The sequence below is a fragment of the Gorilla gorilla genome, chromosome 4 (genome assembly GCF_029281585.2).
Source record: "Gorilla gorilla gorilla isolate KB3781 chromosome 4, NHGRI_mGorGor1-v2.1_pri, whole genome shotgun sequence".
Classification (NCBI taxonomy): Eukaryota; Metazoa; Chordata; class Mammalia; order Primates; family Hominidae; genus Gorilla; species Gorilla gorilla.
Window position 1 is genome coordinate 14,508,634 of NC_073228.2, and position 24,516 is coordinate 14,533,149.

The 24,516-nt window shown below is 54.9% G+C and overlaps 1 protein-coding gene and 1 pseudogene across 9 annotated transcripts in view; both read right to left on the reverse strand.

Moving 5' to 3' along the window:
- SEPTIN9 (septin 9) overlaps positions 1–24,516 on the reverse strand; it is a 222,044-nt gene that overhangs the window by 34,529 nt on the left and 162,999 nt on the right. The window contains exon 1 of one of the 9 annotated variants that reach the window (XM_055388830.2): positions 15,946–16,171. The exons of 5 other annotated variants lie outside the window; for them this stretch is intronic. The gene's annotated coding sequence lies outside the window, so the exon portion shown is untranslated. Of the gene's footprint in view, positions 1–247; positions 264–304; positions 320–15,203; positions 15,387–15,945; positions 16,172–24,516 lie in introns of those variants that run through there. 3 more of the 9 variants (XM_055388828.2, XM_055388832.2, XM_055388833.2) reach the window with 3 other exon arrangements.
- LOC129533869 (uncharacterized) overlaps positions 17,930–24,516 on the reverse strand; it is a 46,124-nt pseudogene continuing 39,537 nt past the window's right edge.

Consider the following 24,516-nt stretch of genomic DNA (forward strand, 5'->3'; position numbering starts at 1 on the left):
CTACAGTTTACAGACGGCTCACATTTACTCGATCGCATCTGACCCTCTCCTGCGAGGCCTCCCTCAGATTCTCCGTTCCCTAAAGTAATCAGTTGTGCCTTCTGAAATCAGAGCAAAGTAATAAAACTGCAGTAATAGTGCGTTCTTATGAGCGCTGTGATGTTAGCTGGTTAAATGAGGGAGCCCCCAGGGTCTCCCACGCTGCCCCGACCCTGTGTGCCTTCTGGCCCTGGCCCATCGTCCATACCTCCTGCTTCTCCTCTTTCTCCTCCTCCCGAGGACCCAGGGCCTGGGGTTGACCTACTGTGGGACTCCAGCGGTGACGTCCTGGAAGAAATGCCCGCTTCTTCCTTCCACCCAGTAGTGACCCCTGGCTCGCTCACGCTCACGCAGCTAACGCAGGCAGCAGCCAGAACCTGGAAGCTCCTGGGGTGGGAGCCTGTCCCCTCCCAGGCCCTACCAGGCCCAACTCCGGGAAGGAGCTACATTCATATGGTAATTTCTCCCAAGGCTGGGAGGGGGAAGGAGCCTGGCCCGGGCCTGACCACTTTCCTGAGGCTGCGCCCACTGGGCCCTCCAAGCCAGCTGGGCTCCTCAGCTGCATCTCTGAGGGATGGTAACAGACTGCAGTGCAAACTGCTTACTGGCTGGCTGGGGAGTGGGTGCCCAGATGCGGGCCAGGGCCTTCGCTTTACAGGCTGTGTGGTGGTTTAAAGTGGGCACTTTCATGGGCACACATTTGTGTTACAGTTTACTCGTGTGTGTGTGTGTGCACGTGTGTGTGTGTGTGTGACAGTCCAGAAACATGGTAACATATAGCTTCCCCAAGACGTTGGCCCTGGGAGACCTGCTCACCTGGGGGCCCCAGCACTTCCAGCCTCCCCCAGGAAGGTCTTGTCTCCCTTGGTTTGAAGTTGGCCCCAGGGAAGAATCCTCTCAGAAAAATAAAAGCCACTTCCCCCAGCCTCAGCCCAGCCTCCTACCAGGGGTGAGTTACACCAAACTCACCCTCTCCCTCCCCTCCCACTTCCTCTCTCACGCTGCAACTAGCTGCAAGTGGCTCACCCACCCAGGCCTGCCAGTCTACCACAGAAAAGACACTCGAACTTTGCATTTCCCCTTTCTGACTTGTTCTGGGCTCCAACAGGCAAAGGAAACTGGAAGTCAGCAGCCAGGACCCAGCTGCAGGCCCCCGGGGCCACTCTGCGTCCCCACCCCAGCCCCACCCATCTCTGCGTTGATTCAATGTCCATTCATCCTAGTTCATGGAGCGAGGCCTGGACTCAAGATAAAACAAAGGGGACCTTGGCCTCCTGGGGCTCACAGTGCCCGGTGCCGGCGAGACAACCTCAGAGCACAGCACAGAGAAATGGCTGCCACACGGACTCACAGCACCTGGCTGGCCAAGCACAGCAATGCACTGCCCCCAGGCCTGGGTCCCTCAGCAGACACGTGGCTTAAAGGCTGGTTGGCTAAACCACATGATCTTGCAATTACCCAAGAGAAATGAAAACATGTTCACACAAAAACCTGTAGACCAGCACTCACTGCAGAATTCTTCACAACAGAATTACGCCAAAAAGCAGAAACAACCCAAATGTCCATCAGCAGATGAAGAGATACACAGTGTGGTCTATCCACGATGGAATATTATTCAGCCATGAAAAAGAATGAAGCACCAGCACCTGCTACAATGTGGATGAGCCTGGAAAATATTCTACCAAGTGAAAGGAGCCAGACACTGAGGCCACATATTGTACGATTCCACTTATACAAACTATCTAGAACAGGTGAATTCATAGGGACGAAAGCAGATGAGCGGTGGCTAGGGGCTGAGAGCCCGGAGTTGGGAATGGGGATTGGCTAATGGGGGCAGGGTCTCTTTTGGGGATGATGAAATGTGCTGGGATTAATGGTGATGGCTGTGTAACTGTGATGGTTAATTTCCTGTGTCAGCCGGGCGCAGTGGCTCACGCCTGTAATCCCAGCACTTTGGGAGGCCGAGGCTGGTGGATCACGAGGTCACGAGATTGAGACCACGGTGAAACCCCATCTCTACGAAAAATACAAAAAGAAAATTAGCCGGGTGTGGTGGCGGGCACCTGTAGTCCCAGCTACTCGGGAGGCTGAGGCAGGAGAATGGCGTGAACCTGGGAGGCGAAGCTTACATTAAGCCAAGATCGCGCCACTACACTCCAGCCTGGGCGACAGAGCGAGACTCCGTCTCAAAAAAAAAAAAAAAAAAAAAAAAAATTCTGTGTCAACTGGACTGGGCTATGGGGCACCTAGGTAACTGGTCAAACATTATTCTGAGTGTGTCTGTGAAGGTGTTTTTGGATGAGTTTAACATTTAACCCTTTTACCTTTTAGAAAAGTTCAGCTCACTGCCAGCACTCACTTAATTTTACATAAACACACTCTTTGAGGCTGAAGCAAATCTGACTGGATGTTCTGTGTGAAAATTAAATATAAAAACTGGGCAGGCGTGGTGGCTCACGCCTGTAATCCCAGCACTTTGGGAAGCCGACATGGGCCAATTATTTGAGGTCAGGGGTTCGAGACTAGCCTGGTCAACCTGGTGAAACACCATCTCTACTAAAAATACAAAAAGTTAGCCAAGTGTGGTGGCAGGCACCTTGTAATCCCAGCTAAACTCGGGAGGCTAAGACTGGAGAATCACTTGAACCCAGGAGGCAGAGGTTGCAGTAAGCCGAGATCGTGCCACTGCACTCCAGCCTGGGCAACAGAGAGAGTCCGTCTCAAAAAACAAAAAAATTAAAAAGAAAAAAAATTTTTTTAATTGTTCCTGCAGTTATTTCTAAGCAAAACAACAGAGTCATCTGAGTCATCTATTCCGGAAAAATCAGATTCACCAAATGAATCTTCAGCCAACAACTGATCAAGAACAATGTTAACATCACTTGTAGGAATGCTGTGTTCTCTAGGATTTGACATTTTCAGCGATCAAGAATTACTATTTTTATTTTATTTTATTTTATTATTTTTTTTTTTTTGAGATGGAATCTTGCTCTGTCGTCCAGGCTGGAATGCAATGGCACGATCTCGGCTCACTGCAACCTCTGCCTCCCGGGTTCAAGCAATTCTCCGGCCTCGGCCTCCCAAGTAGCTGGGATTACAGGTGCCTACCACCACGCTTGGCTAATGTTTGTATTTTTAGTAGAGATGGGATTTCACCATGTTGGCCAGGCTGGTCTCCAACTCCTGGCCTCAGGTGATCAGCCTGCCTCAGCCTTCTCAAGTGCTAGGATGACAGGCATGAGCCACCACACCCAGCTGAGAATTACCATTTTTTTTTAAAGGAAATACCACTACTAAAAATGGAATGCTATAAACAGAATGATGTCTTTTGTTTCCAAAGTTGATATACTAGAGTGATGTGAAAATAATAATAAAAGCAAGATACTTCCCGGCAAATTTATCTTGGGGTGAACGCTGCAGCCACAAGCACTGCTGGTGAGTATTCTCGGGGCAAACAGGAAAAGGGTGCAATCAGGAGCCTGGGTAAAGCAGACTGTGTGCTCTGATGGGGGTGGGCCTCACCCAATCAGTTGAAGGCAACAGGGCTTGGAACGCACACTCCAAGATACAGTGCCTTGGCATAGTAAATATTTTCAGCTGAAGGAATTTAAGAAACGGCAGGTCCAAGAAGAACTCACTGACCTGCCCCTTCTCTGAAGTAGATCATAAGCCCCTCATGTAAGAGGTGCCCTCCCTACACCCAGCGGAAAGGAACAGCCTCATCTCCAGAGACAGAGGATCTGAGAGGGGCCCCAGTACACAGGCCTTGCCGAGACCCCCACGGGCTCACTGTTCAGCTCATCTTTTGTTGCTCTGTCACAGTTTCCCACGACTTTCCACTCTTCATCAAACCCAGCATAAAAACGCTCAGGCCTAGGCTAAGCACAGCAGCTCACACTTACAATCCCAGCACTTTGGAAGGCCAAGGTAGCCGGATCACTTGAGATCAGGAGTTGAAGAAAAGCCTGGCCAACGTGGTAAAACCCCATCCCTACTAAAAATACAAAAATCAGCCAGGTGTGGTGGCACACGCCTGTAGTCGCAGCTACTTGGGAGGCTGAGGCATGAGAATGGCTTGAACCCAGGAGACAGAGGTTGCAGTGAGCAGAGATCATGCCACTGCACTCCAGCCTGGGCAAAAGACAAGCAAAAGAAATAAACAAAAAAACTGCTCAAAACAAGCAAAAAAACAAATTTAAAAAACAAGCAAAACAAATAAAAACTGTTCAGGCCTAGGCCGGGCACGGTGGCTCACACCTGTAACCCCAGCACTTTGGGAGGCCAAGGCAGGAGGATTGCTCGAGCCCAGGAGTTTGAGACCAGCCCGGGCAACATAGTGGGACCCTGTCTCTACAAAAAATAAAAAATTAGCCAGGCGGGGTGGCACATGCCTGTAGTCCCAGCTACTTGGGAGTCTGAGCTGGGACTTAAGAGTGGGTTCAGAGCAGCTCCCGGGGCCAGCAGCTGGGCCCCAGCTTGAGCCCAGGAAGTCAAGGCTGCAGTGAGCCGTGATCGGGCCACTGCACTCCAGCCTGGACGGGCGACAGAGTGAGACCTTGTCTCAAAACAAAACAAAAACCGCTCAGGCTAACGGTTTCTCTGGGTCTTCATTTCCTTATGAAGGCTCGGTGTCAAGTAAAATTTACTTGAATTGTTATGCTTGTTTCCTGTTAATCTCTCTGTCAGTCTAATTTCCAGGGTCCCAGCCAATGAATCCAAAACCGATAGAAGGAAAGGGTTTTTTCTCAGATTTTGTTCTGATCAGGTCTTTGTAATTTTGTGACAAAGGCCTGAAGGTCTGAATAGGAGGACACAAGGCCTGAGTGAGAGAGAATTCTTCCTGCTTAACCGCCTTCAACCTGGAACATCAGATTTTTCCTGCTTCAGACTCAAACTGACACATGCGCTTTTCCTGGGTCTCGGGACTGGAACGAACGACGCCATTGGCTCTCCTGGGTCTTGGGCCTTCAGGTGGACACCAGAGCCGCAACACGGGCTCTCCCGTGTCTCCAGCCTGCTGATTTACTCTGCCAATCTTGGCACTTGCCAACCTCCGTAATGAGGTGAGCCAACTCCTCATAATAATAAATCTCTTTATCTAAACACACGTACACACCTTCTATTGGTTCTGTTTCTCTGGATGACCCTAATACAATCACTTTGTGAATATAGCAAAACCATTGAACTGTGGATTTTAAAAAGGTCAACGTGGTCACGGTATGTGAATTCTATCTCCATAAAGCTATCACTTAAACAGCAACAAGAAGCTGGTGAGCCCTGTGCACTCCTCTGCAAACAAGAGCAGGGACAGCGTCGTCCTTGCCCTCGGATGTCCCCAGCCTCCAGCCCGAGTCTAGGAACATCTTTCATGTGCCCCCTCCTTCAATTCTGTAGCCCAAGGGTGGGGGTGGTCCTCAGCCTGGTACCTTCTCTGCAGCTCCTCACCCTCTCCTCACACCAGCCAATGGACACAGAGGTCTCCCCATGGATTTTTATTTTTATTTATTTATTTTTATTTTTTTGAGACAGAGTCTCACTCTGTCGTCCAGGCTGGAGTGCAGTGGTGTGATCTCGGCTCACTGCAACCTCCGCCTCCTGGATTTGAGTGATTCTCCTGCCTCAGCCTCCCGAGTAACTGGGATTACAGGCACGTGCCACCACACCCAGCTAATTTTTTGTATTTTTACTAGAGGTAGGGTTTCTCCATGTTGGCCAGGCTGGTCTCGAACTCCTGAATTCAGGTGATCCACCCGCCTCGGCCTCCCAAAGTGCTGGGATTACAGGTGTGAGCCACCAAGCCCAGCCTCCCGACAGATTTTTAAAAGGGCCCTGGGTAACACAGACTGGGACCTGCTAAGTCACTAAATGACCCTTTTAAATAAAGAAGGAAGTCATAAACCTCCACTTAAAAGGAGTGGGGGATGGCAACAGAAACACAGAAACCGGAAGGGTCTCACTCAACTCATCCCCAAGGTCTCTGGGCAGAAGGGACAAGGGAAAACCTGCCTCCCAAACACCCCACTTGGCACCCCACTCCCCGGATGCAAGATGCAGCTGTGCATAGCGGCAGCAGTGAGGACCCCGGCCTGGCAGGCCCCCACATCCCTGGCTGAGGGTTCCAGGGGCCAGGGCTGCTCAACAGGACCAAGAGGAAATGACCACAGGAGCCCCCAGCTGCTGGGGGTGGCCCCCGCGGTTTTCTGGGCCATCTCTGGTGGACCCACTCCAAATCTGGAAGAGGCCCAAGCCCTCTCGCTCCCCGTATCCCAAACCCCAGCCACGCCAGCCAGGAGCCTTGGGGGATGAGAAAAAATTCAATTCAGCCCCACTGTGCTGGGTGACATAGGACCCAGAAGGAGAAGGGCCCCTGGACTGCTCAAGTTTAATGATAACTTCAGCAGTTGGGTCCCCAAGTTAATTAGCTCTTTCTTCCCCAGCAGTCCTCCGGGAGCCCCACGGTGAGCTGTGAGGAGCCAGCCCAGCACGGTACACACAACGTAGGGGCCTTCCCGCACTCCCACTCCACAAACACCAGGGCCCCTCAGGGGACCAGCCTCCCATCCCTGAGTCATTTCTCCCCCACCGCTCTCTCAACAAGGAACAGAGAAGGAGCTTCTACTGCTTAACCAGATGTAGAAACTGAGGCACGCACAGAGAGGTCATGTGTGTATGGTTTGGACGTTGTCCCCTCCAAATCTCATGCTGAAATGTGATCCCTGATGTTGGAGGTAAGGCCGGGGCGGGGGTGGGGCTTGGGTCATGGGGGTGGATCCCTCATGGATGGCTTGGTGCCCTCCCCACGGTCACGAAGTCTGGGAGATCTGATTGCTATAGAGTCTGGGAGGGCTGGGTGAGGTGGCTCACACCTGTAATCCCAGCACTTTGGGAGGCCAAGGTGGCTGGATCACAAGGTTAGGAGTTTGGGACCAGCCCGACCAACATGGCGAAACCCCGTCTCTAGTAAAAATACAAAAAAATTAGCCGGGCGCGGTGGCATGCGCCTGTAATCCCAGCTACTCAGGAGGCTGAGGTTGCAGTGAGCTGAGGATTGTGCCACTGCACTCCAGCCTGGCTGACAGAGCGAGACTCCTTCTCAAAAAAAAAAAAAAGAGCCTGGGAGTTCTCTCTCTTGCCATGTGACGCGCCAGCTCCCCCTTCACCTTCTACCATGAGGAAAAGCTTCCTGGGGCCTCCCCAGAAGCCAAGCAGATGCTGGCGCCACTTGTACAGCCTGCAGAACCGTGAGCCAAATAACCCCCCAGCCTCGGCTATTCCTTTATAGCAACTCAAAATGGACGAACGCAATGTATTAGTTTCTCTTTCTGGACCCCACAATGTGCCTGGCTGGGGCTGTGCTCTGGGGAAATGGCAACTGCGAGGTCCTCACAGACCGGGCCCGGGTCTTAACCACAGCCGCATCTCAGCGCCTTGATATTGCTGAGTGGATGCCCAAAAAGCACTGCTGGGTGAATGCGCGAGTGAATGACGAAGATGGAGGTGGCTGTTGGTGCCAGGGCAAGGCCCCAGGAGTCTGGGGAGGTGGCACCAGGCAGTTCAGGTCAACGGCTAACTCTGGGCAGGGCCGGGAGGCAGCCAGAATGGGAAAGGACAGCTAAGGGACTTTAGGCAAGTGGCCTCACTCTTCCCAGGCGGGCAGGAAGCAGGAATCAGACCAAGGGGTGCCAGGTGGTAGTGGCACTCACGGGGCCTGAGGAGCTGGTGCAGGCTCAGCAGGGCTGGTGGTGCCATGTGTGGGGCCGACCGTGGCCCCATTCACCACCTCCACCTCCTGGACGCATGGGCCCATGGCCCCCAAGGCCCTCCTCTGTCCCCACGCCCACCTTTCCAGGCTCCACTTCCAGACACCAAGCCATTTTCTCACTCCCATCTCTCCCATTGCCCCTATATCTGAGCTGACGTCCTCCCTGAGCTCGGGCGAAATTCTAGAGAGCCCAGAGGTACAGCTCACACTCCTGCGCCACAAGGCCTTTGCAGTCTCCACCTTCCTGGGACACTCCATCTTAGAGCTGGGTGTGTACTTATCTCACTGGATCAGAAACTTCAGGAAGGCCCGTCTTGCATGCTCCTGCTCCCCACTTCCCGCCCGCCACTCAGCCCGTGGCTGCCATGTGGTTGGGCCTTGGCAGCCACCGCAGCTGGTAACACACACTTAGCACTTCTGTGTCCAGGTTCCGTGCTGAGCCTCTTCAGTTTCATCTCCGTTTGTCCTCAAAATGGTCCCTGACATGGTAACCATCATTATCCATTTTTCAGACAAAAGACCGTAGCTCTAGGAGAGGAGGAATGGCAGGTCTGAGGCCACGTGGTTCGTAACAGGCAAATGGACCCGGCAGTCACTCTACCCGCGAGTGGGGCTCCTCCCTGTCTGCAGACCTCGCTGAGGTTTTAGAGCCTGGAGCCAGTGAGTCTCCACTGAGCACAAGGACAGCGGCGGTGCCGGGGCTGGAACAAGGCAGGGGCCTCCCAAATCACAGTCCCGGCTGTGGACCCACCTCGGGACCCCGCCCTGGCTGGGAACCTTGCTCCAGCCCACCCGGGACCCCTTCCCACCCTGAGTCCTGCACTGGGCTGTGCACGGGGGTCTGCTGAATGAGTGAGGGCAGGAGGGATGGTGAGCAGGGTAGAAAGCGACTATGGTGGGTAGGCTTCTGCTGGAAGCTTGAAACATTCCTGGCGAGCAGGAAAATACCAGGGGAAGAGGTTACAGCCCTCAGAAGGGCTCGCTGGGGACTGTCTTGCAGCCCTCTCATCGGGACAGGCAGAAAATCCAGCCCCCCTTCAGGGTGAGTCCAGGAAGCCTGTGGGGGCACAGGCTCTAGCTAGGGTGGCGCGTGGGTTTACCCAGAGCATGCTGCCGTGGCCCAGAGTTAGGTTAAACCTCATGTATTCTGTAAATAATTATTTATAATAAACAAGGCTTATTCACCCTCTAAGAAGAGTAAGACATTACAGGAGGCACTTTCTCACCAACTAAACATGTCATAGTGACTTCACTGCGTCACTGAGGGAGGGCACCAGGGTGCCCGGTCCAGAGTAAACTGTGGCCAGGGGGACGGGCACACTGCCAAATCGGCCGGACCTCCACCCCTGAAAATGTGGGCTAAATTCTCTCCAACAAGTTACAAGGAAATTCAGTGTGAACCCCATGTTTCCACCACTATCGGCTGTTCTGGAAGACTGGGAGGAGGGGTCTTGCCTTTTCCCCACCCTTGGTCACAGGGTTTGAGGCCACAACTTGGACTGGGACCCCAGTCTCCTTCCTGGGGAAGAGGCTCATTCAGGGTGTCTGCCAAGGCCCAGCGCATAAACACGGAACTCGCTTAATGTCTGCTCCGGCACCTCTGGGCCTCCCACACTGGGTTCCCCTATCTGACCCCTCAAGCAGTGAGAGTGATGGGGCATGGGGCGCCTCTAGGGGAGACTTGGGGGGCTGGAGCAAGGTTCCCAGCCCAAGGTGAGGTCCCGAGGCATGGTCCATGCAGTGATGCTTCTCACGGGAGGCCTGAGGCATGACCAGGAGCTTGGAGACTCAGCAGAGGTCTGGGCATGGGACTCTCGGTACGCAGCCAGGGCGAGGGCCGAGGCTGTATGGATGCGAGCAGGTGACCCTGTGCCATCGGGTGCCATCTGTGCCGGGCCCTGTGCAGCCGTCCCCATCTCACTGAGCTTCAGGGAGGTGAGGCAACCATCCCAGGCACACAGCCCTGGGGGCAAAGGCTGGACCCAGGTGTGTCTGATTCCAGAATTCAAGAAGACAAGTAGAGGAGTCTGAGTCCCCTGAGACCGCAGTGATGGCTTAGTGCCTCAGGATGGCCAGGCTGGCTCCTGCAGCTTTAGTCAACCATGCCCTCCTTCAGTCATCCAGGGTCCCAGCGCTGGTCCCTGAGACCTGGTACTGGCCATAGGGGCCCATCTCTGGCTGTGGACATCTAGTGCTGGTCACTGAGATCTGGTATTGGCCGTGGGGACTTGTCCCTGGCTGTGGGTACCCGGTGCTGGTCCCTGAGACCTGGTACTGGCCATGGAGGCCTGTCCCTGGCTGTGGGTACCCGGTGCTGGTCCCTGAGATCTGGTACTGGCCGTGGGGGCCCATCCCTGGCTGCAGGGACCCAGTATTGTCTATGGGGTCTGTCCCTGGCTTTGGGGAGCCAGTAGTGCCTGTGGGGCCCATCCCTGGTGGTGGGGACCTGGTGCTGGAGGATCCTGACAGCAAAACCACAGAGGCGACAGGTAACAGCAATCCATTAGCAGAGCGTGTGGCCTGCCCTAGCCGCGGCACCTTCCTCCGCTCTGTGCCCTCTCACCACAAAGCCTAGTGCAGGTAACGAAGCCAAGAGGGGGAGAATCCGCAGGAGGACGCACACCACACCTGCTCCTCGTGTGGCGTCCCTGCACCCTGGGTAGCTGAGACCCCCTGCTCCTCCTCCAGGCCTCTCCGTGCCAGGTCTGCGCTGTTCTCCCTGGCCTCGGCTCCCACCCGCCCGGCCCCCAGCTACAGACAGCAGCGATTCTCCCTCCGACTCAATGGGGCCACTGTCCAGCCCATCATTAGTCTTCAGGGCTGGCAGATGACCGGCCACGGGCAGTGTTTCCTCCGGCCCCAGCACACAAGGCACAAAAGACACCATCCTGCCCCAAGACCCTCCTAGTCACGTGGCACATGGGAAGCGGGGCCGGGAATCTTCCAGGGCAGTCCCCTGCCCCGGGGGAGAGCGTGTTCAAATCCCCAAGGAAATGCTGCTCTTTGGCCCTTTTTCTGAAAAACCCTCCAAGGAGACCTTGTGCGGAGCGTGCAGGGAGAATGGAGATTCTTGTGAGACTGTCTCGGGCTAGCCTCACAGAAACCACAAACTATTTGGATAAAAGTTGAAAATCTGCGGTCACACAATGCTGACCATTCATTCAAACACTCGTTGAGCAAGCACCTATGACATCTGGGAACTCAGGACGTGGATCGACAAGACACAATCCTCATGTCCGTTCTAGTGACAGAGAGAGAGACGGCACCATCAACCCCGCCCGCTGGGGGCCCCCTTGGAGGGGGCGTGCAGGTTCAGGGTTGAATCTGCCCAGTGGATGTGCCACCCACGTCTGCGTACCTCCTGGTCCTGTGGTGGCCCCTGGAACAAAGGCTGAGAGATAAAAGACAAGGATCTGGGGGAGGGAGGACGTCCATGCACATTCCACTGGGGACACCAGCAAGGATGACTGTTCAGTGACCGTTCAGATGACCGAGTCACCTGGTGCTTGGAGCCTGGCACCCACAGAGCAGGGCGGGGGCAGCAGGCCCTGCCAGGGGCACAGGCCTGAGAAGGGAGTGCTGCCAGCCAGGCTTGACGGGACAGAGAGTGAAGGGCCCCCTTCCTGAAGGCCATGCAGAGGCCGGAGGTCAATGTCAGCAACTCCATCAACGTCAGTCCCCTGAGGCCGACCCAGAGTTGGGGTTCCAAGAGCAGCCTTGGGCGCTCAGGAGCCAAGATCTCACAGAGGGTGTTCCCCACCCTTAGCTTAGGGATAGTGACAAATCTGGAGTGCTTCTGCCCATGGTCCAACTACTGAACCCAAATGAATGCATTGACAAATCGCATTTAGTGTTATTTATAGGGAAAAGGGAGTGGAAAAAAAAAAGAAAGAGAGCCAATCGCATTTAGGCTGGCCGGCCAGGGGGAGGGCAGATGGGCCATCACCTCTGCCACTTTTCAGGCCCTTTGCACTGACCCCCCACCCCCAGCAAAACCAAGGCCCAGCCCCTCCCTGCAGCCCTGGAGTCGGCTGGGATGAAGCAACTCCTGCAGGCAGATCATTAAGTCTACTGTGATGGTTCCAGCAGGGAACCCAGCTCAGGCCACAGCAGCTCAGGCGCCTGCAGAAGGCCCAGACCTCTGGGTGTTAAGCTCTCTCTTCCTGCACGCCCTCCGGGGCCCGGTGGGCAGTGTGCGATTCCCAGGGTTGATGAAAGAGAGGAGGAAGAGGCTGAGCGGCGGCGAGTTTGAACAGCCAGCCCTGGGAGGGGCTGAGGTGGGGAAGGTTCCCACTGCTGCTCTACAGGCCCCGGAGCAAGGCTCCCATGATTCCACCGGCAGCTGGGCAGGCACAGGACCAGGTGCTGAGTGTGCCAGGATCTCCGCTGCTTCCTGGGTGGGGGCGAGAGGGACCCTCATGGGCCTGTAATTAGACCCGCGCCTTCCCAGCCAATTCCTCATCAAACAAACTCACACGTACAGCGGACTGGGCATGGCTGCCACCCTCGGGAGCCCTCCTGGGAAAGCTTCCCAAGGCTCTGCTGAGCTCCGGGAACAGGTCCCTACCTGTCCGGGAACCGGGCTGGCGCTCAATAAACAAATCAAAGCTCGGCGCCGGAAGGCAGAACTCTGGGACTAGAGTCCCAGCCAAGGGCCACAAGTCCCTCAGGAAGCCTCTTCCCCAAAGAGTGGCTGTGGGACGCTGGGAGCCTCCAGGGTGGTCAGCCTCCAGGTCTTCCCAAAGCCCAGGTGGTATCAATGCTCTGTGTTAAGGTGAGGGCTGCAGAGAGGGGCTGGTGGGGAGGAGCCCCCACAGCTTACCCTGGCCATTGACCCTACTCTCAAGCATTGAAATAAAGCCCTCTTCCCACACTCCCGGCCAGGGAGAGAGGGCGGAAGCCCTAAACATCCGGGGTGTATGGGAAAGGCTTACATGTACAGAGGAACCAGATAACGGAAGCTGCTAGTGGTGGTGACAGGCTTCTTAAAGGGGCCTTGAGACCTTTGACACCGGCAGGGAAGCCACACACTGCACCAGGCCTGGGGGCAGGGAGAAGGGGCTCCTAAGGACGGGGTGGTCCCCTCCTGTGGAAGTGCCTCGCATTGTCTGATAAGAGCAGCTTGGACCAGCCGTGGCACAACAGGAAGTTGGGAGAATACGGTGGCCCAGGAGGCTGGCCAGGGCTGGGGAGTGGTCAACCCAGAGACTCTGGTTGCCCAAGTGGGTCTAGGGCTTCCGGGGTGAAAGTCCTTGTGGAGCACAGTGGACCCAGTGTTCGGAGGACAGATCCCAGGCCCAGATAAGGTTTTTTTTTTTTTGAGACGGAGTTTCACTCTTGTTGCCCAGACTGGAGTGCAGTAGCACAATCTCAGCTCACTGCAACCTCCGCCTCCCAGGTTCAAGTGATTCTCCTGTCTCAGCCTCCCGAGTAGCTGCCATTACAGGCACGCAGCACCATGCCCGGATTAGCCAGTATTTTTAGTAGAGACAGGGTTTCACTATGTTGGCCAGGCTGGTCTCGAACTCTTGACCTCAGGTGATGTGCCTGCCTTGGCCTCCTGAAGTGTTGGGATTACAGGCATGAGCCACTGCGCCCGGCCAACAAGGCCATTTTTGACATGGAATGCTGGTCTGATCACAGTGCTTGATGGCTTCTGCCTGCAACTATGCCCCCGCCTTCCATTAAAACAGGGCTCTCAGGGCAGAAGTCGCATCTTCTCATCCCAGAATGCCCCACGCCACCCCCCAGGCGCACACAGTGGGTCCTCCCCACCGCAGCTGAATTGGCCCCATCACCATCACAATGACAGCCTACAGGGGCGGGGGCTAGTGGGAACACACACAAAGTGGCCGATGCAATAGTGTCTCAGCCACCCCGACACAGAAATGGCCAGGGGACAGGAGGGGCAAGCTGGGAGTCAGCAGCAACTCAGGTCTCCAGAGACGAGCATTAAAAAAGGCGAGCCACACCACAGGCCTTCCTTGACCACATCTCAGCCAAAAGAGACCCAAGGAGAAACAAGAATCCCACCTTTCCAACGAGGACTCGTATACTAGATGCTAAGCAAACACCTTCTTCCTTTTCCTGAAAAGGAGCTCCTGGGGCTGCCGGGGGAGTTGGCCAAAGAGAATGACATTCATGGAAACACACACGGCCCCATTAAGTTTCAAGGCAAGGTGGCAATGAATGGAGGAGGAAAACCCACAGCATTATTAGGGAATGGGGCCTTTTTCTGCTTCCTCCTCTTCTAACGGGTTTTCTCATGTGGGATCCAAACCAAATTCCAACTCCGTCCTGATCCAGCAGGTGCTGTCTCCACAGCCCCAAACACACCTGCCAGAAAACCACTGCTCAACCTGCTTCCGGGTGGCATATTTTTCTCCGGGAAAGGAATTACAAACTTATCTTAGATGAGCAGAGAGCTGTTCCCCAAACCTCTGACCAAAACACAGCAGATTTCACATCAAAAAGCAAAGAGAGAGGGGCCAGGGATGAAGTGCAGCAGGCTGGAGGCTGAGTCAGTCCCCAGAGTCACGGGGACGGCGTTTCAGGAGCAGATGGCATTGCCTACAAAGCTCCTCGCCCCTCCCTGCTTTGAGGCTGGGGACCACCCCCTGTTGGCTGCATGATTTAGTCTCTGGGGTTCTCCCAGTATGAAAAGACCCTCTGATAGCAGGTCCGTTAGGGAGATCCCTCAGCCCCTGCTCACTGACATGCCTCTGCATGGCCGACACGCAGCATGCCATTGTAGAGAAGCAAAGCACACGCAGACCAGCCCTGCCAGCAGCACCCTCCCTCCCCGCTCCTCCCAGGAACGCCCTGCACATATCCAACACATCCAGGAATCCAGAACTGCGCTGTAGCAGCAGCTCCCTGGATCCCAGTGCCGGCGCCGCGGGGAGCTTCGGTTACGGCATTTCGAGCTTTGAGATTATCTCCAGCCTCCAGCCAGCCGGTCTTCGGGAGCCCAGAGGGGTGATAACTTGAGCGGAGTGATTTTAGAGAAAGCGGTGGCCAATTCGAATTTCTTCCTGGCCCTCCTGGAAGCCAGGGAAACCCCTTGCGAAAAGGAAACATGTTCCAAGAAGCTCCGGGCAGGAGGAGAACTTAGCCACTCAGCTTAGTTGGCCAAATATTTACAAAGAGATAGCTGTGACCACACAAAGCCCTATTCTTCTATTTTGAGGCCGAAAATCTGGTCCCCGCGTGGAGATCGAGCTCCCCGCCACCCCTCTCCTGGGGACCCTACTCAGTCCTGCCGGCCTCGGGCCGGGGCCCAGGGACAGCGTGGCTCCCGGCCCCGCCACCATGGCCATCGGGGTCCGCCTCGCGGCCGCGCCACCTGAGAGCCCCCGAGCCAGTGGTGCAAGGCTGGGAAGAACAAAGGAGCAGGACTCACCCCAGCAGCGGAACGTCGGGCTGCGCTGGACGCGCCGAGAGCCGCGGCCCGCCCACCGGGTCACATGGCTCAGAGCCGAGCAGAGGATCAAAGGGGCTTTGTGGTCGCGGAACAAGGAGCCTCCCAGAGCGCGGGGCAGAGGTAGGGAGGGACCTCGACTGCCTGGGAAGGGAGGCTCGGTGGGGAATTGCTCCAAGGGGGCAGGGCGAGGGGAGCAGGAGGAGGGGGCAGGCAGAGATAGGGGCGCCCAGCGGCAGGCCCGGCGCAGAAGCAACCTGAAGGCACGGGAGGGACGCCAAGGAGCTGCCACACGCTAAAGGAAAGTGACAGGGTCCCTGGGAAGAGCGAGGGGGAGCTGCTAGGAAGAAGAGAGGGGAAGAGGCTCCCAGGGACCTCTGGCCATGCCGTCCTTGCCCTTGTCCCTGTGCTTGCCAGAGGCGGTGCCCGTGAGGAGCCCCCTCCTCTCAGCCAGGTCCTGAAACTGACCTGGACACCCTCTCTCCTTGTGCTCTGCCTGACACCCCTGCTTCCTAGGTGCTCCCCCACCTACCTGCTCAGACATCGCCACAGCTGGGCTCTCAGGGAGCATGGCCAGCCACCCCAGAAAGCCATTCAGACCTGCAGCCAGGGCTGGAACACAGCCACCTGGATTTGTCCCCTCTACCCCAGGTGCTTGCTGGCTGGGACCATGGAAGGGAGAAGGAGCAGGAGAGGAGGGGCAGGGGATGGGGGCGCAGCTCACCCTGAGCTCTTCCTCCGAGAGCCTCTGGATTCAGATCCGATCCAGCTCCTGCCTCTCCAGCCTCTCCAGCCCCTGGGGGACCTGGCCAGTGAGTCAGTCTCTTCCTCTCCCCCTCCCTGCAGGCCTGGGATGTGCTGGGACCCAGAGGGGCACAAGCAAGGGGGTCCCCAGAGGAGGGAGCTGACACTATAGGGGCTGGGCCTGGACGCTGGGATCTGCCAGACCCATCTCAGTGCCACGACCTCTGAACCCAAGTGAGTCACTCCCAGCAGGGGCGTGGCCACTCCCACACTAGGAGAGAGCGCCTGGGAGTGGGCTCGTTCCGAGGGCTTGCTGGGGGCTGGGAGGGATTCACTCAAATGGAAAGAAGCCTTTGGTGACACCTTCTGAGGGCCAGGGGCTGAATTCTGGAAGCTATGCCCTCAGGCAGCCCCTACGGGACCTCGTGTTGAGTGCTGACTGGGCTCCACACACTCTTACCTTTCCCATCCCGCACCCCCACACGTGGCTGGGGGTGACTGAAGCCCCGGGGCACCCGCCACACTGGCCAAACAGGCCAGCCACGTCCAGCGGCTCCCCAGCCAGCAGTCACTGGCATCTGACCCATCGCTTCCCACTCCTCATGGCCAACTTTCCCACTAAGGCCTCCTGGTCCCACGGCCCTCCCCATCCTCACAGTGAACGGCCGTGGGGAGCTGCTGCCACTGGTCTCCGGGCGCCAGGCCAGAGCCGGGGGAGTGTCTGGGAGACGACTGCATGCCCAGAGTCCCTGTTCCCATCTGAATGGGAGGGAGGCTGGTGGCAGATCAGAGACCTGGGTTCTGGGTCAAACACTGAAATCCAAGGCCCTGGGCCTGTCACTCAATATCTGTGGAATTTGACCTTCCCCATCCATAAAATGGGCACCACCAACACCAGTCGCCAAAATTACAGCAAGACACACATGTCTAGGCCAGGAAGTGCGGCCACTCAGAAAATACAGCTCCCCCTTCCTCCAAGAAGCTAATTTCCCCAGCACTGGGAGTGAGAAGAGCCTGTCTTTTCCACTGCCTGCAGCCCAGCCCAGGGCACCCTCATCACTGGCCCCTAAAGGGCAGCTCCAGAAACCACTGACAAAGGATGCCAGAAGGAACTCCTTTCTGGCCAGGTGTCAGGGTCAACAGAAAGCCTCGAGGATGCAGCTCCCACCACGCCCCTGTCCCGTCAGCCTCCTCCCTCCCCGTGGGCAGAACCCTTCTTCCTTGGCCCTCCTCTCCGAACCTCCTTCTCTTTGCCTCTGGCCTCAATCTGTCCCCCAGCTTTCTGGCCCCCCAGGCTTTTCCCAGGGCCCAAGACCCTGCTCTCCTCCAAGCCCAGCCTCCTCCCCTCCTCTGCCTCTGGATTCCTGAGCTGGGAGGCCAGCATCCTGGGTGCTTTGCTGAGGTGGCCGCCCCTCTTGCAGTGGTTCCTCTTGCTGTCACCAAATGAGGGTCTCCAGAGCACAGAGAAGGCATCTCCGGCCTGGGGCTGCATCCCCCACACAGAGCCTCTGTCCTTCAGCACTTCTCAAAGTTCTCTACCGCTCAGCACACACTCAGCATTCAGGTAGAGCAGCCCCAGAGCCTTCTCGGCTGGCCCTCGGTCCAACCCTCCAGCAGAAACAGCACATGGGCCACAGACGCAACCTTACATTTTCCAGCAGCTACAATAAAAAATGTAAGAACAAGCCAGGCACAGTGGCTCATGCCTGTCATACCAGCACTTTGGGAGGCTGAGGCGGGCAGATCACCCGAGGTCAAGAGTTCAAAACCAGCCTGGCCAACATGGCAAAACCCTGTCTCTACTAAAAATACAAAAATTAGCCAGGCGTGGTAGCAGCCACCTGTAATCCCAGCTACTTGGGAGGCTGAGGCAGGAGAATCGCTCAAACCTGGGAGGCAAAGGTTGCAGTGAGCCGAGATCGCGCCACTGCACTCCAGCCTGGGCAACAGTGTGAGACCCCATATTTAAAAAAAAAAGAAAGGAAAAGAAAAAAGAAATCATTAAAAAAATGTAAGAACAGGTGATATTAATTTTAATATCATTCACTTAACAGAGCCCAAAATATTATCAATTCAACATGTAATCAATGTAAAAATGACAGATATTTGACATTCTTTTCTTTCCCCCTTGCTGGGACTCTGAAACCCAGAGTGCACTTCACACACACGGCACCTCTCCATTTGGAATCACCACATTTCAGGTGTTCAAATGGCCCCGTGCAAATAGCGGCTATCATGCTGGACAGTGCAGCTCGGAGAGTCTCAAATTTTTTTTTTTTTTTTTTTGGTTGCGGGGGAACAGAGTCTTGCTCTGTCGCCCAGGCTGGAGCGCAGTGGCGTGATCTGGGCTCACTGCAACCTCCGTCTCCTGAGTTCAAGCAATTCTCCCGCCTCAGCCTCCCAAGTAGCTGGGACTACAGGTGCACACCACCATGTCCGGCGGCTACTTTTTGTATTTTTAGTAGAGATGGGGTTTCACCATGTTGGCCAGGCTGGTCTCGAACTGCAGACCTCAACTGATCCGCCCGCCTCAGCCTCCTGAAGTGCTGAGATTACACGCGTGAGCGACCACGCCCATCCTCGGATAGTCTCAATTTGATCCTAGGATAATACCAGGTCATCAGAGAGCTGTTGATTTGGACCATATTATGATTTGAGCCTCCCAGATCATTCTCGGCACCATGTCTTCAAGCCACATTCAGAGGACAATAGGATACAGCTTGGTGAAACACACAGCGGCATCTCTCATAAGACACTGGTGAGGCCACAGATCCCACCATCAGTGTCACCCGCCTGGGGACATTTCACTGTCAGAAAATGCAGAGCTTCTCCTAAGAAATGAATGTGGCCAGGTGTGTTGGCTCACACCTGTCATCCCAGCACTTTGGGAGGCCAAGGCGAGCACATTGCCTGAGGTCAGGAGTTCAAGACCAGCCTGACCAACATGGTGAAACCCCGTCACTACTAAAAATACAAAAATTAGCCAGGCGTGGTGGTGTGTGCCTGTAGTCCCAGCCACTCAGGAGGTTGAGGCAGGAGAATGGCTTGAACCTGGGAGGAGGAGGTTGCGGTGAGCTGAGATCACGCCACTGCACTCCAGCCTGGGTGACAGAGCGAGACTTCGTCTCAAAAAACAAACACAAAAAGAAATGAATGTTTTAGGCACACGCTAAGTATCTCTTAGACGATTCCAAAGATATCAATTACTGTGACTGCCGACGACTCTTCCCCTTCCCTGGGTGTGCCTGTCCTGCTTCCCTAGCTCACAGGTGCTCAGGACTCAAAAAGGCAGCCCGCCACAGGCCATGGGACCTGGCTGGCTCAAAAGGGAGAGTGAGGCCATTGGAATTTTCCCAGGAGTGAGTCTGAAGCTTGGAATGTTTTTTGGTGGAGGGTCCTGAAGCTAGGAGGCGATGCAGACGTGGGGGCTGAGACATTATTTGGGGCCATTTGCAAAGAGGGATACTCAGGCAGTGACCCCAAGGAAGGAGCAAGGGGAGGAGAGGGCGGCACATCCACGCCCCTTCAACTCCTGCCCTTCCGGAGGCCTAGGTACTCCACACGCCGGCCTCCCCGCATGGATAGCCTTCCAATAAGCAACTCATCGTGCTCATGTTTATTTATTTTAAAGTCACACAGAATTGCACTTATTAAAAACGAATTTATGGAGACAGAAAGCATTCTGGTGGCTGCCAAGGGCTGGAGAGGGCGAATGGGGAGTGAGTCCTTCATGGATACGGGGTTTCCCTTTGGGGTGATGAAAAAGTTCTGGCACTAGACAGTGCTGATGGTTGCACAACACTGTGAATGTACTCAGTGTTACTAATGGCAACTTTTATGTTCTGTGCATTTTAGCACAATAAAAAAATATACATTTAAAACAACAGAATTCAACGTGTCCTTTTTTCCCCTTGAGCCAGTTTGTTTTCTTGCTTTATATCTTAAAATCAAAAGGGCCCTGAGATACACCACAGGCCCCTAGGGTAGGCTGAATAACTCTCCCTCCCCAAACTGTGTTACCTCATGTGGCAACAGGGACTCTGTAGATGTAACTGAAGATGTTGAGATGAAGAGATTACCCAGGTGGGCCCCAAATCACAAGCGTCCTTTAAGAGGGAGGCAGGCCAGGTGTGATGGCTCATGGCTGCAATCCCAGCACTTTGGGAGGCTGAGGCAGGCAGATCACCTGAGGTCAGGAGTTCGAGACCAGCCTGGCCAACATGGCAAAACCCTGTCTCTACTAAAAATACAAAAATTAGCCAGGTGTAGTAACACATGCCTGTAATCCCAGCTACTCGGGAAGCTGAGGCAGGAGAATCGCTTGAACCCAGGAGGCGGAGGCTGCAGTGAGCCAAGATTGTGCCACTGCAATCCAGCCTGGGTGACTCCGCGTCTCAAAAAAAAAAAGAGGAAGGCAGAGGGAGATCTGACTGCAGAGAAGGAGGAGGCTGTATGAGGATGGAGGCAGAGGCTGGAGGGATGCAGCCGCAAGCCAAGGAACTCCAGCAGAGCCTCCCACCCAAAGCTGGAAGAGGCAGGAATGGATTCTGCCAACACCTTGACTTTAGTCGGGTGAGACTGATCGGCTTCTGACCCTTAGCACTGTAAAGGAAGAAGCCTCTGTTGCTTTAAGCCACTGAGTTTGTGATAAGCAGTCACAGCGGCAACAGGAAGCGAATGTAGCCCTCAGTCCATTCCTCCGCCCACAGCAACACAGGCGCTTCCTTGTGCAGAACTCTGCCAGGCAGCCAGTGAGCGGGACAGGACCCCTTCCCGCCCCTACTCGGGGTTCTGTGTTGGATTTTCCAAGGCTGCTGCTCTTGAGATAGTGAACTTCCCACATCCACAGAGACTCATCTCAAAGCTGAGAAAGTGCCCCCTTCAAGGGGCATCAGAAAGAAGGCCCCAAGGTGTCCTTGCCACATGTCCACCTGTCTGTGGGCAACACCCACAGTCCTTCCTCGTGACCCACCCAACAGAAGGGTCACAGGGGAGGGAGCACCATTGGCCAGCCTCTCCCACAGCAAGGTCCCACTCTGGAAGCCACAGGGGACAGTTGGGACTCCCACCTCCAACTCAGCCAACTGGGAGAAGAGCCCAGAACAGTCTTGGAGGCTGACACCTGCTAGGAAGTGTGGTGACACCCACGTGCTGCTGAAACACACAGCAACACAACAGCAGAGAGGAGGGGATGTGGTTTCACAGCTTCCTCCCTACCCACCCAGCACACACACACACACACACACACACACGTGCATGCACACATGCACCAACCCCCAGTTCCCAGGTCCTGCACTCTGCTCCTGCCAAGCTCCTTGGCCACCACCAAGCCAGGTTGTGAGCACAGAGCTCAGCCTTCCTGCCAACTCTTTTCCAATCCATCCTGGGCGACACCCCAGTGGGATGCAGCAGATGCTTCCCATCAAATGCCAAGAGCAATATCCCTCCCTATCCTCTGTGAGCTGGTAGCCGCGCTTCTGCATGGGGGTGCAGAGGAAAGGGCTGGGGAGCAGGAATGTGGTTCTGAGGGCTGGTATGCATTTGTAGCTGTGACGCCCCGAGGCAGCCCACATTTCTACCCACAGACCAACCTTGAGAAGGGGCTGGGAGCACCCACAGCTCCTGCCACCCTTGGGTTGGCAGGCTGGGGAAACCCTGAGTAGCCCGAGTGAAGGCCGTCCCCAGGCAGGCATGGTGGGACAGAGGGGCCTCTGCACATTTTCTCTGTGAGGCAGCGCAGCTGCTGGGCTGTTTCAGCACATTTGGGTGACATGTTCCTCTTCTGGTTTCTTCTCACTTGGCCTGGGAGAACGTTCAGGATGCCCCAATCTCAAAAACAAGCAAACCCTCTTCTTTTGACCTATCTACCTCCTCAAACTGTGAACTTTCTCCCTGTCTGAACAGCCCAACCTCTCAAAGTGGGTCTACACCACGGCTTCTAGCTTCCCACCGCCCACTTACTTCTTAGCCCGAGCCATCTGGTGTCCGCCCGTCTCACTATTAACCAAGCTCTTGAAAAAATCCTCATGGCCAGTATCCAGCCCCACCCCATCTGACCTCGAGGGCAGTGCCTGACACGCACCAGCCGGTTCTTCTCCCCTCCTTCTCCCCTCCGTATTCCCTAGTGCTGGGGTCTGGATAGCTCCCAGGGGTCCCCTCGCCCCCTGACTTAGTCTCCTGGGGTGACCACACCTCCGTTCCAGCTTCCCAGCTCAGCTGCCTCTCCACATCTTGCCTCAGGTCTCCCCCTTGGAACACTGCCTGTTTTCAGAGACTCAAGCTCCCATTCTCCACACACCCCTCCCCGACCCCCAGCCCTCTCACCGAAGTCCTACTGGCTATTTCTTCCTGGTGTCTCAAATCAGTCCCTTCCTGCCCAGACCCCACGAGGTTAGTTTCCACCCTATGACTGCTCCCCTGGACCACTGGGATCATCCCTCACCAACACCCACCTCCCATCTCGCTCCCTCCCGCCCATGCAGGGCTCTGCTGGAGGACCCCTCCCGCTTTATCACTCCTTTTCCCAAACAGCTTCCCAGGCTCCTCTGTTAAAGTTGAAATTCTTCCCTTGCATTTGAGGACCCCTGTAATCTGGCCAACTCATTTTCAAGCCTGAATTCCCACTCCTGTCTAAGGAGCCTACGCTCTTCAGCCAGGTCCTACTGTCTCGCAAACCCCACCTAAAATCCCCCCTGGTAAATGTCACCACCTCCAGGAAGCCCTCCTGACATCCTCCATCATATGTGACCCCCACCCCCAGAGTCAGACCCTGACTTGGAGACCTTGACTCTTATTCACCTTTGCCTCTTTTGAGTCTCCTAGGCTGCAGGCCTCAGTCTATGTTTGTGGGTCTCTGTAGCAGGAGGGCCCATTTCCTCCTTTCTAAGAAGTGCTCGCCCTACCTCCTGTCAAGTTGCAACTTTCCACAAGCAGGTACCTTCAACATGCCTTTTTACTTTTTTTCTTTTTTTTCTTTTTTGTTGAGATGGAGTCTGGCTCTGTTGCCCAGGCTGGAGTGTAGTGGCGCGATCTCAGCTCACTGCAACCTCCACCTCCCGGGTTTTAAGTGATTTTTCTGCCACAGCCTCCCCCGTAGCTGGGATTACAAGCATGCGCCGCCACGCCAAGCTAATTTTTTTTTGTATTTTTAGCAGAGACAGGGTTTCACCATGTTGGCCAGGCTGGTCTCAAACTCCTGGCTTGAAGTGATCCGCCGACCTCAGCCTCTCAAAGTGCTGGGATTATAGGCATGAGTCACCGCACCCAGCCCAACATGCCTTTTTATATCCTTCTTGAAAAGCTATCATTATACCAACAGTGTGTTTTATAAATTGATAATAACTTAAAATGTGACTTATTATTAAAAGTGTGACCTTACTTTTAAATAATATTGCTGGTTGTGGTCTGCAGCCAGCTCTATTATTCCCGTGTGATGAACACTTTGTAGATCAGCAATGGCCCCAGGCCCACATCCAATCCAACCACCCTGCCCTTCCAACCTCATTTCCCCTTGAGCCAACATCAAGTGTGTCCCAGAGCTGCAAACTCATGGCTGATACAAAACCAGGATCCTCAACACTCAATACAAAGCAATCGGGCCCTGCACTGGTTTCAACAGCAACCATAAACCACGTCTGCCTCCTGCACTGGGCACATTGCGCCCAGCCCATAATATGTGCTTTTGCCCCTTCCTTTTCCCCTATTAAGATGGTATACAGGCCCAAATCTGCTCCCTGGGAGCAACTGACTCTTCCCTGGAAGATGTGAGTAGTTTCCACACCACACCTAAGCAGACATTGTCACAAGACTTCACATCTCCCATCTCAGCTCCTAAGGGCCTATTTATCTTTCCAAAAACTCATTTGTTTTGCCATAATATGTGCTTTTTTTTTTTTAATTTTTTTTTTTTAAGACACAGTCTCACTCTGTTGCCCAGACTGGAACGCAACGGTATGATCTCAGCTCACTGCAACCTCCGCCTCGTGGGTTCAAGCAATTCTCCTGCCTCAGCTTCCCAAGTAGCTGGGATTACAGGTGTGCACCACCATGCCCGGCTAATTTTTGTATTTTTAGTAGAGACGGGGTTTCACCATGTTGGCCAGGCTGGTCTTGAATTCCTGACCTCAGGTGATCTACCTGCCTCGGCCTCCCAAAGTGCTGGGATTACAGGCGTGAGCCATCGCACCCAGCCCATAATATGTGCTTTCACCCCTTCCTTTTTCCCTATTAAGATAGTATACGGGCCCTAAGTTCTTTTTTTTTTTTTTTTTTTTTTTTAAAGACTAGTTGGCTGGGTGCAGTGGCTCATGCCTGTAATCCCACCACTTTGGGAGGCCGAGGTAGGCAGATCACGAGGTCAGGAGTTTGAGACCAGCCTGGCCAACATAGTGAAACCCTGTCTCTACTAAAAATACAAAAAATTAGCCAGGCGTGGTGGTGGGTGCCTGTAATCCTAGCTACTCGGGAGGCTGAGGCAGGGGAATTGCTTGAACCCAGGAGGCGGAGGTTGCAGTGAGCCGAGATCGTGCCATTGCACTCCAGCCCAGGCAAC